The sequence below is a fragment of the Camelus ferus genome, chromosome 2, assembly GCF_009834535.1.
Source record: "Camelus ferus isolate YT-003-E chromosome 2, BCGSAC_Cfer_1.0, whole genome shotgun sequence".
Classification (NCBI taxonomy): domain Eukaryota; kingdom Metazoa; phylum Chordata; class Mammalia; order Artiodactyla; family Camelidae; genus Camelus; species Camelus ferus.
Genome location: NC_045697.1, coordinates 67,124,851 through 67,144,722, shown reverse-complemented (window position 1 = coordinate 67,144,722; position 19,872 = coordinate 67,124,851). Strand labels below are relative to the sequence as shown.

The 19,872-nt window shown below is 35.3% G+C and overlaps 1 protein-coding gene and 1 long non-coding RNA gene across 3 annotated transcripts in view; one reads left to right on the top strand and one right to left on the bottom strand.

Annotated features, from left to right (window-relative positions):
- The window catches only part of UNC5C (unc-5 netrin receptor C), a 339,287-nt gene that overhangs the window by 81,666 nt on the left and 237,749 nt on the right, over window positions 1–19,872 (top strand). The window lies entirely within an intron of this gene.
- LOC116657526 lies at window positions 311–16,205 on the bottom strand. Its single transcript, XR_004312648.1, has 3 exons — window positions 15,515–16,205; window positions 12,914–12,919; window positions 311–320 (listed from the first exon to the last, which is right to left on the bottom strand). It is a non-coding gene; the product is annotated as an uncharacterized LOC116657526 (long non-coding RNA).

Genomic DNA, 19,872 nt, shown 5'->3' with positions numbered 1-19,872 from the left:
AAACTCTGGTAAGATGGTAACATGTCATCAGAAGAAGCCTTCTGCTGCCTCTCCCATAGCACATACCACACTGTTGTAATGATCTCCTTACTTGTCTGTCTTCTCTTCAAGACTGACATCACCGGAGAACATTTGTCACTTTACCCCTAGTGCCTGGCACAGTGCCTTTACACATTCGAGGGCTCACTGCTCGCTGAAGGGAAGGTGAGGGAACGAGAGAAGAGGTAGAGCTCACTGATAATATTTTGACCTAAATTAGTAAGTAGAGAAATAGTTACACTGGATTCCTCTTCTGTCTTTTCTTCTCTTTTGTGTTCTTCCTTTTTTTCTTTTCTTCTTTCTTCATTTATTTCTTTCCTTTGTGTGTGTGTGTATGGTTTTGTTTGTAAGGTCTGGCTTTCCTGAAGTTACTTTGAAGAATATACACTTGGTCCCAAAATATATTTATTGGATTAAAATTGGCCTTACCTTGATTTGTCCAACGTGTAGCTTTAATAGAGTATCAGCAGTGATTATGGTCATGTATATTACTGTCTAATATGTAAAAGGGCCACATTTGATTTTCCAGATGATGCAATCTGATTTTGTTATGTCTCTTTTCTTTCTCTAGATGTTCTTTCCTCTTGGCAAAACCCTTGTCTTCCAACTCCCTCCCCACCCCCTTGCCCAAAGCATCAGTACTCAGTCTGGAGGGTTCAATCAACGAATACTCACCCAGTACTAGAGAGACATACAGTTAGAGTAGTGCCTATGGAAAGGGGAGAAAAACTCGATCTAAATCACCTCCTTCTGTATACTTTCCGTAAAATATGATTTTTATTTTGCAGGGAATAGTGGGAAACATAATCATTTAAAAACCTAGTGCCGATTGCATTCAGTTTCCTACAAGGCAGCTTGCATCAAGTAGACCAATTGCCAACCATGGAGAGTGGTGGGTATCATTTCAGCAATGGATAAGATAATCATTTTCCTTTACCTTAGCCTTTTTTTCACTTCATGCTTGAATATAATTCTGCAAATGCTGGCAGATATGTTTGTTGTGTCTTAAAAAAAGTCAGTGGGAAATAATATCTTTTCCTATAATTCTTTAAATGTCCATGTCCGTGAGCCCTCATTCTGTGTTGGTTTAGACAGACTGCTCCTTTGCAGGCAGGGTGTTAGGAATGTATTTTAATCTTCTGTTTCCAAGGTCTTGTGAAGATAGTGCTACACATCTGATTCATCGGCAAGAGTAGGTTGTTGTTGATTTCACTGAATTCCTAAGGAAATTGTTTTCTGTTCATTTTGTCTTTCCTCTGGGTAACACATCACATTATCTTGTTTGAGGGTGTCTGCTGCTTGCTACTCAGCACCATTAACATACATCTGGGCCACCCTTTGTGTGGAACTGTCCCCTGGTGAAACCCTCAGTGGTCTGGGATGGAAAAAGACTGCAATTTACAGAGTCCATTATCACCTCTGGATGTGTAGAATGATAATGGAAGTGACAGAGGTGCAGCTGAAAATTGGCTCTTAATATTTTATGTGTTCAAGCAAAGGATTGGAAATCTCATGCTGCTCTTTAGGGAAAATGAAGTATGTGGGATTTTTTTTTTTTCTATTAGTTATATGCAAAGAGTTGACTGCAGGGTTTCAAAGAATGTATTACACACATTCATTTTGTGTTAACCAATACCTCTCACTAGAGGTTTAGAGAGGAAAAAAATACTTTAGCATGGAAAAATTAAAATATGGAAATGAAGTATATCCAACATTGAAGCAAAGTTTTAGAACTGACAGTTCTAAAATAATGCATCAGGGGGAAGGTATAGCTCAGTGATGGAGTGTGTGCTTAACAAGCATGAGGTCCTGGGTTCAATCCCCAATGCTGCCATTTAAAAAATAAATAAGTAAATAAACCTAATTACCTCCTTCCTCCCCAAACAAACAAAAATTTAAAATCACGCACCATAAATGTTACCACTTTGTTTTAACTGATGTGCTATATCTAAGCAATCACAAATATTTTCCTAAAAAGATTATCCTCAAATTTGGTGGTCTTTTTCTCCTTTCACTCACAACATATTTTCCTTCTCACTTACAACTTAGAACAATGCTTCAAGAGCTATCATTATCAATTGATTTTGGAAACAAATTCTAGCAGATTTTTTAACGTGTTTGAGGCATATAAAATGGAAAATAAATACAGCTTCTGAAATTGTCATATTAATAATTTAACATTTACCTTAGTATATTGAATACTGATAATAGTACTAAAGAGATGCTGTTGAAATAATTATTTCTTGAAAAATGCAGTTTCTGGCTTGGATAAGATGAGATACAATATGGTGCCCTTTTTATAAGTGTTTTATTAATTGTCATCCATCTTATTTTAGACAAACCGAAAGGAGTAAGATAATATATTTTCTTAATAATAAAAGACTAAGTGTTATTGAAATTTAGCAAATATCAAGTCCCATCTGTCTATTTATGATATAAAGAATTTCAATTACTTTACCAATAGAGTGTACACTAGTGACATTACTATATCTATATTGCCTGATGATTAATATGTCTGGATTTTACATTTTGAGGCATTTGGAGATGATAGAATAAGCCTGGTAGTTTTTTGTTTTTTTTTTTCCCATTTCTTTTCAGAAAGACAGACAACTTTCTTTTGTTTGTTTTTGTCAGTGTTTCTTTTCTGGATATTAATATCGCTTTATTCAACTGTGAGTAGGGAAAGTTTCAAGATGCTATGGTGGATTTTAAGCCTCATTTAAATCAGCAGCACCTGCCTTTTGAATAAGCTTTCTGTAGATCCGTTTATTTAGAATTCATTTGATGTAGTTACCATTGACAGGCTCAAAGTAATAAGACTTCCAGATTGAGACTTAAGGAGAATTCTGAACACTACAAACATCCTGTCAGTGATACTCAGTGAACTACTTGGACTATAAATTTCTCATATTTTTGAAACAAATAAAGTCCTTATATTGTATGGAATCAATATTAGTTAGTATCATTAAGTTTTATCACTACAAATTTACTGAGTGTTATGTGCCAAACAAAATTTTAGGCACTTTTTTACATATGTTCTCTATACGACATTAGTCTTTTGGGGCTTCCAAGTTTATAAGGGAAAACATGGTTGCCTTGGTCTCTGTTAGCCCCAGCTCTAATCCACTTCCTGGAAATTAATAAAAACCAATAAATATTTGTTGAAGAGGAAAAGCATTACTTTATTGAATTCTAGACATGACAATTAGGATAGATAGCTATGTAAACATTTTAAGGGGTTGTTTCATTAAAGATCTGGAGTTCTGGTGTTGATGACAGGGCAGTGGTCCTCTCTTTGCCTTTGGGTACCTAGAATATAAACAAATAGAATTCCAGAGATAAAAATTTCATTAAAATGGGACTTAGTTGGCTCACTATTTAGAGGTGGGCCAAGTAGCAGTGGTCTTTCCTTTTGTTACCAGAAATGGTTGTTTCCTCTGGGTCTTGCCAGGTCTAGAACAAAGTGTCAATATTTAAACTGTCTTTTTTTCCTTTTAAAATAATATCATACAATGATAAGATGTTCATCTCAAAAGAGTGTGTCTGTTGCCGACAGCTCTTCTGTGTAAAAATGCATTTCCCAGGTGTTATTACATTACCATACCTCTGTGTTAAAAGTCTGCAAGCACTATTGGTAGTTGTAAGTTAATTTATCAAAGGAAAATAGGTAGAAAATTCCACTGCCTCACACTTTCTCACTCTGCTGAACATTATGAACACTTGTAACAAGTCTGCCTCCATTGCCACCATTTTCTGTCAGCTTCACATTGAGTTAGAGCTGCTCTTTGCACTGTACATCTGGTAAAACCAGGCCGGAGAAGCAGGATATGGAGAATTTTTTATAGTCTATCTTTTAATTGCTCCTTTGTGTGCCATCATAAGAATTTATTCCATATACATATTATATGTGTGTGTGTGTATATACACACACACACACATATACACAAATGCAATTAATTTGACCCTTGCTACAGTCCCAAGATGTAGACAGGCCAGATAATATTGAACTTCTACAGACGAGGAAAGTATAATAAGGCCCAGCTAGGTTGTATGGTTTGCCCCTGGTGGTGAGATTTTCAAGTGCTGCATGTAGGGCTAAAAGCCTCATTTACAGTTCTTCCCGTAGAAGTTATAATACGGTGTCCAGAAATCAGGCTTAGGTCTCTGTTCTGTGTTAGAGAAGATCCTGACCATTGGGGAAATCACCCTCTAAACTGGACATCAGCTAGAAAAGTGTGAGCGTGGAAGTGGTTGATTCCTCTGTTGGCAAAGTCCTCCTTCTCACCTTCATTTATCGAGGTTGTATCCATCCTATGGGGCCAGCTCCCAAGCCTCTTCTTCCTGGAAAAAGAGACAAAAAGCCTGCAGTTTCCTCTTCCTCTATGATAATATTCTTCATAGGCTGCCTTGTGATAACCCTTTTTAAAATTTTCCCTCACTGTGTCCCAGTGAACCTACAGTTAGGCAGGCCTGAATTCTAATCTCAGATCTTCCACTTTAAATTAGCTGTGTATCACTGGGCAAGTTGCTAAATTTTCTAATATAACTTTGTAAATTAGGGCACCTGCCTCACAGGTGAGTTTTCAAGCTTAGAACATATGAATAGCTTTGTAAAATGTATGACTCAGAGTAAGTGCTCAATTAATAGTACCTATCATTATTTTTGGCCTTTGTATCTCACTAAAGCTTAAGTCAGATACTCATCTTCTCAGCTTTCTGTGAATCTAGCAAAGTAGTTGGATATTGACTTTTATAAGAATATCTGTCTAATCTCCAACTATTCAGCTATTACTGGACAAACTTGATTCAGGTCTAAGCAGATGTTTCTAGATAAAATCCAACAATTTAAACATGCTAGAGAAGAACTCTTTTATCTTGATTTCATGGTTCAAAAATTATAAATATATTTAAGAAATAATTTTTATATAGAGTTAATTATTGATGGGGTTCAGAGAAAGAAGTGAGCACTGATAATGGTAAGCTTCCAGTCTACTGAACTGTGCATAGGGAATGAGAGAGAAATGCAGTGAGGACCACCTCGTGCATGGATCGCCAAGATATAGCGGTGGTGCCCTAGTCATACGCAGTCAACAGACATATTTAGTGCTCCACCATTTACAGACCAGAAAATGAACTAATTTTTAAAAATTGTGCTATAATTTATATAAAGTTAAATTCCCCCTTTTTACAGTTTACAGTTCTTTAAGGTTTGACAACAACATTCAGTTATGTAACCACCACAGTTGTGTTGCCAACACAATCAAGATATAGAACATGTATCACTGTCAGTGAATTTGCAATTAGGCAGGACTAAATTTAATTCCTGGATCTGCCACTTTCAGGCTGCTGGTCATTGAACATTTCCCTCACGTCCAAAATATGATTTCACATCCATTTTCTGTCAATTCCTTTGTTTACTCCCAGCTTCTGGCATCACTTAGATGTTTCCTGTCCCTATAGTTTTGCCTTTTCCAGAATATCATATAAATATAATCACATAATATCTTCTTTCTCTGGTTTCTTTCATTTAGCATCATTATTTGAGATTCAGCCATGTTTTTGTATGTGTCAATAATTTATTCCTTTCATTCTTAAGTAGTATTCCATTGTATGGATGTACCATGGTTTGTTTATCCATTCACCAGTTGAAAATTGCCTACAGTTTTCAATAATTATGAGTAAAAACACTGAGCATTGGTGGACAGATTTTTGTGTGAACATAAATTTTCATTAATCTTGGGTAAATACCTAGAAGTAGACTGTTGTGTCACATCATATTTTGAACTATTTCTTAGAGTGATTTTTAAAAAACATAATGAAATACATGATATACTGATTTTTTCATTGAATAATTATAGATTTACTCTGACTCATAATACTAAGCATCATGTAAGATTTTCTTAATTAGTCATCATTTTGAGCATAGCTTTATTGAGTATTGAATAATTATTGTATGTAAGAATTTGTATGAGTGTACTATGTGGTCCTTCAGAGTGTCACCATATGGGTTGCTAATTTTCCCTGAACAGATGCAGACAACTATTTTTGGATTCTCATCTTCTATTTTGTAGACTTTTTTTGCCTTCTGTCTGTACAGTTTGCCCTGTGGCTACTTCTTGCTATATTCTGCTCTTTGTATTTACTGTGTTTTATCTATTGCATTTTAGAAATTAGACTAAATAACTTGTTGAATTATTGGTACTTAAGAACAGACGGGCTCTGAATGAGGGCCTGTCTCTGGTAGGCACTCTCGTGAGAAGACATGTGTCCTTCCTTCATTTTGGATGCTTTTTATAAAATGTTCTGTAAAAAACCAACCCCTTCTTTGCACGTTCTTTGTTATCTCCCCGAACCTTGATATTCTTGGTAAGCAAGTCCCAGTGGTACTATCTCAATAATAACATAAATTCACATCCCACTTGTGCCCTCTTCTCCACTCCAGCAGTGAATACCCCTCCTGCCCAAGGTAACTTAAGACTTCCTTCCTTCCTCGTCAAGAGTGTATCTAGATAACTCTGTTTATCTTGATTTCTCTAACTCAGATTTTGCAGAAAATTCATTTACTGCTTTATTACGGACTCTCTGTTTTGTAATAATTTTAGTCTTAGCAACAAAATTGCTGAGAACTTGCACTTTCTTCTCTGAATGCTTCCCTTTGTACTAGATATACCAACCAGTGGCCAAACTGACAAGTGTTTACAGATTGATTGCTTGATTAGATAGTATAAAGCAACATTACTAAGGGCATTATCTTACTGATTTGCATACTTAATGTTTTGAGTCTGTGACAGAGTACTATTAAAAAACAAACAAACCCTGTCACAGGGTGACAGAGAAAAGCCCCTTCTGATTCCAGATGAAAGGGAACAGACAACTAAGCTGCTTTCAGCTTCGTCCCCTCCCTTTTTCACTGTTATTCCCCTAAAAGAGAAAAAAAAAAAGACTTATCCATTAATTTAATGTATCTAAGAAAAGAAGGGAGGGAAGACAGATGAAATTAAACAGTAACAAGTAAGAATGAAAATGACATAGACTTATAAGTAAGGAGGGAAAAGATAAACCTTGGTAATTTAGTTTGCAAAGCATCTCTTGAAATTTGATATATATTTGATATAGGAATTGTCTCTAAACTCTCTCCTTGGCAAAAATAGAAAAGCAGAAAAGAAACTAATAATGAAAACAAGTTGAGTGAGGTGACAGCTTTGTCATTTTTAAAATTAGATTTGCTTTCTACTTCCCTTCCGTAATGATGCATCCAAGGCTCTGCCTCCACCCCTGTCAGTTCAGTTACCTCCAAAGTTACAAAACTCTGCTGTGAAAATTCCATTAGAATAATTCTACCAAGAGTAGCTACTTACATGCTTTTTTGTACATTTCTAAATATAACTGAAGACTACTTGAATATAATATTTAAGTTGATTTTTTTAATGGAAGCAAAATCTTCAATTTACACAGTGATGGTAATCCTCTAAGACACATACATCTCAGAGCTATACAAGAGGCACTGAGTTCCAGTAGTCACTGGAAGACAGAATTACTCATCTACTGCTCCAGTCTGAGGCGCATTCTCCTTAAACCTACATTTAATGTCCCCGTGGCTAATCGTTCAGGTTCCTAAAGAACTTCGTAAGGCAGTCCATTCCTGCTTATCAGACAAGCATGTGTCCTCATTTTATAAATGGGATTGCTGAGGCCCACAGTTAATTTTGCAAGACCCCATAGTGAATGAAGGAAGATGAGGCTAATGAGAAGCAGGTCTCCATCTAACCAGTGCTATTTTCATTGGAGAATCCCAGTTAATAAGAGTTACCCCAATTCTGTTGTCTGTCCATTTTCAATATAATGTATAGAGAAATCTTTGTGCTCTCAAACTTTCAATAGACTGTCAGTATATATGGAGATGTACTGTTTTAATAGCCATCTCCATGACAGAAGACTGAAGAATTCATTCTGTTAGTATTTTAAAAGGATGATGGAGTCTTAGTGGATTAATATAGGATTTTATATATATATATATATATATATATATATATATATATATATATATATATATAAAATATATATTATATATATATATATATATATATTATATATATTATATATATATTAAAAAATATATATATATAAAAAAACATTCATTATTTAGCTAAAAATTTTTGTAAACCTAGCTTGAGTTTATCTTTAGTGAAAAACAGAGCATTTGTTTCACACAGGAAGGAACAGGTAAAATCCTGTCAGCATTTAGACTTAAAATTCAATAATCTCACAGAAACTCAAGTAAAGAACAATAATTTAAAACAACAACAAATATATAGCCCAAATAAACTTTGCTATATACTCTCTTAAAATTGGTATAATTCTACTCAGAAACATCCATTTTCACATTGTATCTCTAAAAGGCATAAATAAAAATAAAGAATAAAATAACAAAAGGAAAACATTGATAAATATCAAATTTTCAGTGAGTTCCAAAAGGAGGAATCATTTATTAAATTCTCAAAGATCCTAGATTCCACCGAGGCCAGGTAAGGGTAAGATTAGCCAATTGCTTTGATCAGTCATATAATAGCTAAGTATATTTAGGTTGGCAGATAGCATTAGATCATTCAAAGGAATCTCTTGCAAGTTAAGGTGTCTTAAGGAAAGAAAATCTCAAACACTGATTCATACTGTGAGTAGAAAAAAATAGGTCGCTTATTGCCCTTTAGTAGCTTCCAGTTACACTTGAGAAGCAACAACACCAAAAAAAAAACGAGCCTCTGAGGCCCTCTCTCATCTTTCAGTGGCCCCTGCCTGGCTGTGTCCCGTCTAATCTGGTCGTGTACCGTTCTCCTTTTGCTCTGTCATGCTGGGCCCTTTGCTGTCTCTTGGCCTGTCCAAGCTGATTCCCAGTTGAAACCTCTTGGATCAGCTGTTCCCTCTCCTGGGAACACTCTCAGAGCAGAATGCTTATTCTTATTTTCTAGCCCTTTCCTGACCAGTCCCACTGAAATATCACCAGCTTCCTACTTGCTTTCTCTCCAGTTAGCTCATTTCTTTACATGTTCCCTCCACTGGAATGTAAGCTCTTTGAGGGCAAGGACTGTCTTGTTCATCATTGTGTGCCCTAAACCTAGGAAACACCTGCTGAGTTATTAGTGTGATAAGTAGTACAGCAGGAAGCTGTACGTGGCATATATTTGTATATGTGCACGACACTCATGCGTGGGACTTCTAAGAGAAAAATAGAGGACATGCATGTCTGCATATGCTACTAATTATTCAGAATGCATGGCTAGTTGTTCTTTGTAGGATAGCTATTATTTTACCTCACCAAAATCTTTCCAGCTGCAGATGTTAGAGGCAGAAGAGAACATACTTTGTTAAAAACAGCAGGGACCCAAGGCTTTGTAATTCAGTCTCTTTCTCTCTACCTCTGTTGTACAGTTAAGGTAAATGGGACCCCAGAGGCGACGTAGTGCATAGGGTCACGTGTTTGGTAGACTATACAAGCCATTCTCCAAACTGAACTTTTGAATGGAAGTCGGCTGAAGATCCTTTCTGCTTATCCAGGCTGCCTTTCTTTTCTCTGCCGGGGATTAGCCATTGATCTACCTGCCGGGCATCTGTTGGTTTTGGCAGTTTCCTATACTATTTGGCTTCATATAACTGACTTATTCCGAAACAGTGCTTCAGAGCCCAGCTCCTGAAACAGACTGTTTGGGTTGAATCCTGACTGTGCCATTTGCTAGATCTAACATCTTAGTTAAGTAAGTTAACATGACTGTGCTTCAGTTAATTCATCCATAAAATGATGATAGTGATACTTATTATTTTCTGTGAGAATTAAATAAAATACATATATAAAACAGAGTAATTTATACCTATTTTTATAAGGTCTTTAAAACATTGATCTGTAGAGTTATTTGGATAAATAAAAATTGAGTACTAGCATATTAAACAAATAATGCCTGGCCAAAGTAATGTAGAAATTTCTTTATTAGTGAAATATCAAGTCAAGAAAAAAAACACCCTGGACAGATTTTTTACCACTAACCAAGGAGTTCTCTTTCACCATTAATTAAATGTGAAACAATTCAGTGTTATCTTTTGAAACACACAGTTTTAAATTTACTATAAGGGGAGTAATAAATTCATTTGAAGTCCAGTATGGATGATTTTTATATTATGTCTTTCATTAGCAATGCCATTGCTTCCTTCCATTAAGCCGGGTAGTAAGGAGATAGACATACTTGACCGTTCAGGAAGTGGATGGAAATGCGATGAAAAAATGGAAGTCTGGTGGCTTTAGATTGAAACTAGCTCTTTTGCATCCATTTTTGAACCAGTTTCTCAAACACTCTTGAATGTAAGCAGCCTCCATGAAGGAATGCTTCTGTGTGGTCAAAAACTAAATGTAGACATCAGGAATTCTACATTCTAATGTTCTACTAAGTCTGTTTCCAATGGCCTGACCAGTTTTGTTTCTAATGTTTTTATTCCTCTTCTCCTTTTTAAAATCAGTTGAGTATGGCTTAAATTTAATTTCTGTCAAGTTCTTTTAGATTTTTCAAATGAGTGACTCCTTATAAATGCAAACTATCATTGTTAATTCTCAGAAGTATTATAAAAATTACTTGTGTTTGTAAAATGCCTTGAAGATGAAAACTGTGATGTAAGCACTATGTGTAAGTTTTATTTATTAAAGAAAAACATGTTAGAGCCATGTTTGCTGATGAGTGCTTTTTAAATTTCATTTCCCAAACTCCTTTGAAAAGTTCACTGAGGCATGCATGCCATGCTAGTCAGGCACTTTGGGAATCTTCTCCTTTTTGTGTGTGTTTTGTTTTCTTTACTATCAGGTCTTAAGGAATTCTAATTTTCTCTTCTTAGCCATCACCGTTACTGCCATCTAGAAACCTACGTGTAACACCTTAAACTTGTATGCAAATAAGATTAGCTGTATATGCATTGTTGTCTTTTTCCTATAAAGAAATAAGTAGCGTTTTCTAGTCAGACTTCATTTATTAAAATTATACTAATATTTGAGATAATTGTAAGAATATTGAGAGAGATTTTAACATCCTCCCTTGATGGTAAGTGATGTGAATGATGACTGCTAACCTGCTATTGAGAGTTAGGAAAAAACAGTCTGTTTTGTTTTAATTTCTCACTATTTAGAGAGCAAAATACTTTTTTAAATGTATGACTTAGTTCATCTTGGCTACCTCTTTTTTGTTTGTTTTCATTCCCTTCTCTAATACTAGTGACTGAGGGGTGGAAATCCAACAGATATGTGACCTCCCACTGAAGATAATCTGTAACCTGGTGTCTTTATTTATCACATTACTTTTATTTCTGACATCTCTGTCCATATAGCACAACAGTGAGCCTGTCTGTGATTTTTAAATCCCCAAACAGCAACACAGACAAAAGTAACTGAAGGTAGCTATCTTGCCAAACAAAGAACGAAAGTGGCAGAAATGCCAATAAAAAGCAGAAGCAGCAACAGTTGGCCAATTGTGTGACCATAGAGAGCTGGAGGCAGGAGAGAAGTGTGAATGAGAGGGGACAATTAGCATTATGGGTGTGAAAGCTCTTGGCTTGCCCTCTCCTCCTTCTCTCTCTCTCCTTCTCTTTCCCTTTCTAATATTTCAGCCTCTGGTAAGGAGCTGGTGAAGGAGCAGTGCCATGAGATTACAAGAAAGAGATTGACATTCCATTTCTAGTGCTTGTAGGGTCACTACACACTCTGACATATGGGTTTATGTTTCCCACCCAATTAGCCAGTCAAAATGGGAATGTTCATAGTTTTAAGAAAATCGAAGTTGACATCAGCATCTCCTAAATTTATTTGACCTCAGAACACTTTTTTCCCTCTGAAATGCCATTAACATCCCCCTTCTAGAGCTAGCGTTCCATAGAATGCACTTTGGGGGATGATGCTTTAAATAATCAAAAAAGGTTTAGTTACATTTTCAACATATTGCACTAACAGGGAAGTATGTGATATGTTTTTGGGAAGTATGTGATATATTTTTGGAAAGTTGCCTTCAAAAAAAGTTCAAATAAAAATTGCTTTGGGTCTCACAGTGTATCTCTTTCATCTAGCAGAAGCTATGACTCTAACCGTATCAGATAACTAAGGGGATGCTTGTGTGTTGTGTTAAATAAACTTTGTCTTAAAATATAAAAAAGGAAAAGAGGAAAAAAAGAAAACAAAAACTCACTTAACACTCTTCTTTTTGCTAAATGATTCCGATTTTTCTTCTGGAGTTTCTGGTTCGAATGGCCTCCGAACCCAGTCCTCATGTCATCCATGCCAGCCGTGCTTATAAGTCTTTTACATTCTAGAAGCTTAGTATGTGTCATTATTTATCTGTATTTGTTGGGGCCAGCCTTGATGAGGAAGACTGTTTATAACAGACTGCTTATTGCAAGGGCCTATAAAAGAAAAACAAGCTCAACTTGGCCTGTGAACTTGGATGTGCACCAGGGATGTAGTTTTTTTCTTACTACATGACAGGGTAGAAGGAGACTGAAATTATTGTTAGGAGTTTTTGAGGACTGAGGGATTAAAAACAAAGCTACCTTGTATCGTCTTCACTTGGGGAGAAGGAAAGACAGCATTTGGGGTTGACCTAGTACTACATAATGGCCCTCAGTTTTTTGCTCACTGTTTATGGATGATAAAAGGAGAAGATATCTGTAGATCACTTCTGGAAAACAATATTTTCAGAAACCAGAACTGCTATTTGCAAATTTTCAAATCAATCAGTCAATAAAAGCAGCTGTTTTAGAAGCTGTGTACATGGTGAGCATTTCTATTCCAGCACATCTCAGATAATGTGTGCCTAGATGCCTTAGATGCAAAATGCAGATAATAAGAACATACCTATCTCTTGAGGATGTTTGAGTGATAACTATATTTTTGCTTTCATCATTTATCAGTGAAAAGTCAACAGCATTTTTCACAAATTGTATTTTTTTCTGGTTTAAGTAATATATTTTTCTTTATACTGTACTTTTAAATATATTTTTATGATCTTTCATTTACAGATATTTTTAAAAAGAGACTTTTACCTGGTTGAATTATTGACTAAGAGGGTATCTATTCTCAATAATCTTGACTCCAGAGCTACCAGAATTCGTTCTTCTAATCTTCACTGCTAACTACTGATATGTGGTTTGAGGGGGAGCTTTGTTTTAATAGAGGAAGGAGAGGTATGATTTTGATTTTTCACTAGTATTAGTTTAAAGTGGTCACGGAAACTTCAAGTTCAAGTCTGGGGCCATCCACAAGAGAAATGACTTGTTAAAAATAGAGCAATCCCTGGCAGAACAAATTTTACTTCTTAGTTATGTTGGTTGATTCCTCGAAAACTGATTTAATCGAACAGTGCCCATTGTCTGTAAATGAAGTTCTTTTGTTGCAGTTTCTTTTACCATGGGTTTTGTTATAGTGATAGAAAAGAAAATCCAGATGGATTATTAATGAATTTAGAAACATGAATTTGCAAAGCTTACCTGCAACTCTGCGTTTATTTCTACACCCAAATAAACTCCATCTAAATTGTGAAATGAATCACTCTGAAGTCCTAGGCTCTAATAAGGATCCTGCCACTCTATTTTATTTCTTTTGATGCTGTAAAACAATTTAGCAAAGTTTTCTTAGTTGAGCTTTGGCTTTTATTACAGAATCATAGGGTATCACATGAGACCTTACCTTCACCCTGTAGCATTCCAGTGACTGGCTCCAGCTTATTCAACTTCTTTGCTAAATTGCCATGTTGCAGGGAAGCTAATTGCAGTTCTATATGGGACTGGCTCTTATTATCTACTCTACCCATTCATTACAAAATACAGCGGTCTCTATGCTAATCAGAATTTTTCAGTATTTTATTTTATAGTTTCTTGCTTTACCATCTCTATGTGGGAGAGAAGTACTATATTGTTTATTTATTAAAGATTTTTTATCACATCTTCAAAATTCTCAATTTTTTTTCCTAGTGCTACAAGTTCTTAATACAATATGTCACAGAAAAAAGACAGGCTTTTATTTCCTCATTTTTATGATACTATTATTTATGAATATTCAATAAATAAAAATATTGAACTTAATAATTAAAAATCTCCTGCATTTTTTGAATCCTTGAGAATTTTAGATTATACAAAAAGAACTATGGTCATAAAATACCACCAGTTCAAATATTCAGGGCCATCTAACTATGAATTTTTTATATTTTATTTAAAATATTAAAAATTAGAATTGACATGATACATTTAGGTAAATTTCACAATTAGAGCTGCATAATTTATTCACATCAATATTAGACCTATATTTGATGTTCAGCCATGCTTTTATTCACTTTAAAATGGTTTCTGTTCTGCTTAATTGGTTTGGATTTGCTCTGTCAGCTTTTTCCCCTTTATTCCCTTTGTGAGAAAGTTGCAAACCTGCCGTTTTACATTGTTTCTGTTGTTGTTTTTTTTGCAAAAATCCAAGTCCGATTAAAAGCAGTTTATTCAGTGTATGAGCACTTCAAAAAATATTTCCTGCCTTCACTGAAGCATTATGAAAGTCCCATGATATATTCTTCATAGAAAATAGGCACTAGAAAATACATAAACCATGAAATTCTGTTAAAGATCATTATTTCTAAAGATGATAATATTGACTGTGTTCTAGAAAAATAGAGCATAATTTCTTGGGGACACCTCCCCACGCACCCATCATTAATTGGATGGGTAACTGTATTTTTATTGGCTTTAGATCAGTTAGCACTCTTCTAGTATATACTGATAAAATATTCTGTTATCCTAGTAGCTTGACAGTGTCCATGTAAGTCTGAGTTGTTCTTAGAGTTAATTAACAGAAACAACCTAGAGTCGTTTGTCATGAGTGATCAGTCTTCACATTTTTAGCAAGATGAATGCTTCAAAAATGCCCAAGCAAAAGCCAGGCTATTCATCCAAAGCTGTTTCTGTAGTTATTTGTATATCTTTGCAATATTCAGTGTAATATTTGAACAATCATTGTGGTTACAATTTGCCTTTAATTTCATAATTGTGGGTTTTTCCCCCCACTTTCTTATCCTGAAGAATCTTTTCTAGCTTCAAAAAAGTTTTGGAGTTCACCTCCAAGAAAATAAATTCATGGACTTTTTGAAGATACTATTATGTAATAGAGGAGGTTTTTTTTTTTCAATTTTAGAGAAATAGACTATGGGTTATATTTTTTAGTCCACTAGTTAATGATTCCTATAGTTAATTTTCTCTTTGGATTTTTTTACCATCAAAGAAATTATAATTTCTTATATCCCTAATTACTAACCAATTTTGCAAATGCATAATCACAGGAAATTGTTAGAATAAAAATTATTTTAAGTTAAATCTGCATTTACTATCATAAAGCACTTTTAAATTATGGAGAGGTGATTCATAAAAATCACACAAATAACAATGAGAAATTATACAATCAGTTCTGCTACAACACGACATATATGTTCCTAACATTCAGCTCTCTATGCAAAATCATGAAATAAAAACCACAGGCATTTATGGGAAAAAGGAGTTTGGGGCATAACACTCAAAACTTGAATTAGACACACACACATGCAAAGATAGAAACCTAATAAAAACGGTAGCATAGTTTTACTCGTGTAAATGGTTAGGAAATACATAAATGCTGCAATAAATATGGATTTTACCTTGAAAGAGATGTGATGTTTGCTTATGGAACAGTTGTAGCTTGAGAGTTATTGTGAAGAGGTAGAAGGAGGGTTATCTGAAATCTGATAGGAAACTCTAGCACCAGACTTGAATGGGTGTGGTTCTTAACACATGTTCACCTGTGGTGAGCTGAAGGAGCCCGTAGATGTTTGAGGGTCACTGTGTTTGTGTATGTGTGCATTTTGTGAATTCCCTTGTATCCAGTACAGTTGAGTGTGGTTTTCTTTGTTCATCTGTTGTTTGTCACATGCAAAATAATGCATAATCAAATGGGAAATATGTGTCACACTCAAATTATTTCCTCTTGGGAATTTGCATTTTCAAAATGAGAGTTATAGCAGAGCTGACTATACATTTGAAAGATAGTCACACTAACTTTCTAATTGAGGATAATGAGCTTTACAGTAAAAACAGGTGACTGTTCAATATTGTCAAAAACATCAGTGTAATCTATATGCAACATTTAAATTTTTCCATCTACTGTTATGCAAAATTGAACTTCAAATTCTCTGTCCAACTGGATTCAGTCATTCAAATGTGTTTTGCACTGAAAAGTAGTATCTCACCTGGAAGAGATATCAGAATTGGGAAGACCACTGAGTAGTCTTGTAACATTTAAAAATCTTCTGTTTGGCTGCTTTCTTGCACTCTGTCTCTGCAGTTGGTGCTTACCATACCAGTCAGCACAAGTAAACATGGGATTCTCCAATCATTTACAGAATGAAAGGACTAAATGAAAATATGGGCCATGCAAAATTTATTCAACCTGTCCTATTTCCTGTCTTACATTTTTCTGCAAGAGCAAGAATCTCCTGTGATGAGTGTCTACACTCTGAGAGAAGTTAACAAATGTTGGAGGGAATGGGCTTGGACAGACTTCAGTGCTTCTGTGGCCCTTGCAATGTGCTTTCACATTCTGGAGCTAGACTCCAGTGCACAGAGTGGAAAAATAATAAGCTCTTTGTGCTGAAACTTCACAGTCACTGTGGGATATTCAAGAAGGGGACCAATGGGGAGAAAGATAATATAGTCATAGCTTTGAACTTGTCCTGGATTTTACTTGCTATAAACCAAGTGAAAGTCACTCTGACATCTTATTATTACTAGCTCTTTCTCCGTGTGCGAAAAAGTGCTCCACAGTCCACGTTGATAAAAGTGAGAGGGAGTTCACACATGAGAGAGAAGGTGGTCCTGAATTTAGTGTGTAGAAGAAGTATAGTAAGGCTAAGATCTACTCTAAGCCTCAGCTTGCAGGCCACTTTCAATGGCAAGTCTTTCCTACTCCTCTGATCCAAGATAGGCACCCCTTTTTTCATTCCCAAAGCACTTTTCAGGCTGTAGTGTATTTCTTTGTTTCCTGTTTTCCTTTATGGAATGAGGTCAGAAACATTTCTGTCTCACTCCCTAATAAATGCCCCTGTTATTAATTGCTTAGTTAATTGTCTGGGGCAGAGTAGGTGCTTAGTAAACACATACGATTGAATGGATATGCACTGGAACTCCAAGGCTTACTGTCTAAAGAAGGAAAAAAAAAAAACATACAAATTGGCTGAAAAATAAGATGGCTCATTATTACAGAATGAATTAGTGTCTAAGAAAGAGCAATCAGAGACTATAATTCATTTGGTTAGCAGTTATCTGCTGGGTGCCTGCTGTGTTTCACTATGTTAGATGACATAGTGAATCAGGCCCCACATCATGGAGCATGTAGTCCAGTGTAGCACATAAACATTAAATGAAGAAAATATAAACAAATGTGTAATTTGAATTTTGGTAAGAATGACTACAGAGCATAACTGGGAAGACATAATCTACATGAGCAGGCAGTAAGGGCATTTTTCAGGAGGTGATATTTAAAAGTGACAGCTGAAGAAAGAGGAGGGGCCAAAAAAAGGATTAACCTGTGCACAGGCTGTGAAGGTAACAGGAGCTCAGCTCGTGTGAGAAAAAGAAAGAAGGCTGGTGAAACTGGAGATGAGTGAGCTAGAGATGTTGGACTGGAGTTGTGGTTAGAGAAACAGCCTGGAGCCAGCTTATACTTGGTGTAGAGGGTTTGGATTTTAATCAGGATTTGGTGCATTCATTTGTCGAAGTATAGTGAATTTTAATTTAGTGTGTGTGAAATCTATTTTGTGTAAATGTTGCATAAAAATCTAAATAAATATTGAACTCTAGTTGATGATATACATTCTTAAATATTTAGGGGAAAGTGTACTGGGTTCTGTAATTTACTTTGAAATGCATCCAAAACATAAGATTGATTGATAGAGGAATAGATAGGTGTATAGAAATGTGTTTAAAGTTACTAGTAAAATCTAGGTGGTGGATTCATAGATATTTAGTATAAAATTCCTTCAACGTTGCTGTATGTTTGTATTAATATTCATAATAAAATGTTGGGAAAAGTAAGGGAATGCTCAAAAATGATAATAATAAGGAAAGACATAATAATCATGCAAAATCTCACAACCAAACAGGAAAGGATTATTCTAACATATGACCATTTGATTCTTTTCTTATGAATTTTTATTTTTATAGAATTGGTACCTGCTTTTATGATAATAAGTATATCTCATAGCTCTAAAAAAAACCTTTCAAATTATTTGCATAATTTACATCACTTAAACTATCAAGTCTTTTGACATGATATTTCTTTGAATAAGTAAAAAGACAAATCTGTTAGACTAGACCTCATCAATCCTCAACTGTCCGCCAGCACCTGTCAGTCCAGCAGAAAGGAAATGAACAGACTCGAGTCTGTTCGTGTGATCAGCTATCTGCAGAAGATTCTACTTTAATTTTTTTTTCAAGTTTCTGTTTGACTTCAATGACATAAAAGAAAGAACTATTGTTTCTTTGAAAGTGTGCCCAAGAGTCCTGGTGTACTTAGTAGTTTGGCTTCTAACCTGTCTGTAAAAATTTAAGTAGCATAATTCCAAGGCTGTGAAACAGAGATTACTCTTTTCCTTGATGAGTTGTTACCCACCACGAGCATTTCACTGATAAATTAGTGCATCACAGAATCACATCAGAAACCTAGTGCCTGATCTCCCTGTGTTTTCAATAAAAACATTTCCCTTTTATTGATGTTTGTTCTTATTGACCCTTTGAGGTCAGAAGACAGAGTTTCTTTATTAAATCAGTAAATCAGAGGTGTTTAATTGGCTCTAGAAACTTCTGAGTGGTTTTGGCCTATTCCAGCCCCAAACAGTGTTCTGACCAACCACTGTGAATTCTGCTTTTCCAAGAAGGTAGGGGGTGAGAGATTATAACAGGCTCTGTGTAAGTAGTCCGTCACTTACTGCCTTCAAAGCACCGATTTTCTTGGTGTAGGCAAAATGCCAAAATCAACGTTTCTGTCACACATAAAGAAATAGTTTAGTGTGTAGAAAACGATATGGTTATTTCCCTTTTTCTGAAAAGCCATCAGGCATTTAAAAAATAAAGTATGTGATATGCTTTACAGAGGAACTTATTTTTATTCTCCATGTTACATTGAAGATAATTAGATGATTGTTGGCATTAGCAACTGTGCTAAGATCAATTATATGGCAGGAACAATGAAAGCAGACCTTCAAAATGAGAGCAAAAGGCCTGGAGTCTAAGAGAAATTGCTAAGAATCCTTTCAGGGTGGCACCATTGCTAATTAAAACCTGAGAGACAACACCAAAATTGTTCAGGAAACACAGATACTCATTGCAGAACCAACCTTGAAGGTCATTCCAATTTCTAAACTATCTCCATTGAAATTTGAGTTTTACAAAATGTCTCCAGAGTTGCATAACCTCATTTATACTCATTTCCTTTTATATCTTTTTCATTTGGTTCCCTTGGTTTTCTGTGCTTGTGCTTGACATCATTATTACTTGATATGGGGCACTGAGAAGTGAGGGAAGCAAGTTGTTCAGAAATTGTGCCTGTGGCAAGTATTTCTAGTCTGGAGAATGTAGCCTCATTTATTATCATCATTATCACTAAAAAGCTATAGGTCAGGAGTGTCTTAAGTCCCCGGTGTTTCTGCATTGTCTACAAAATTGGGGTTAATTAAAATGTCTCTTTTAAAAGTACTTCTCTTGAATACACACACGCACACAAGCACACACACGCGCAAACACACATTT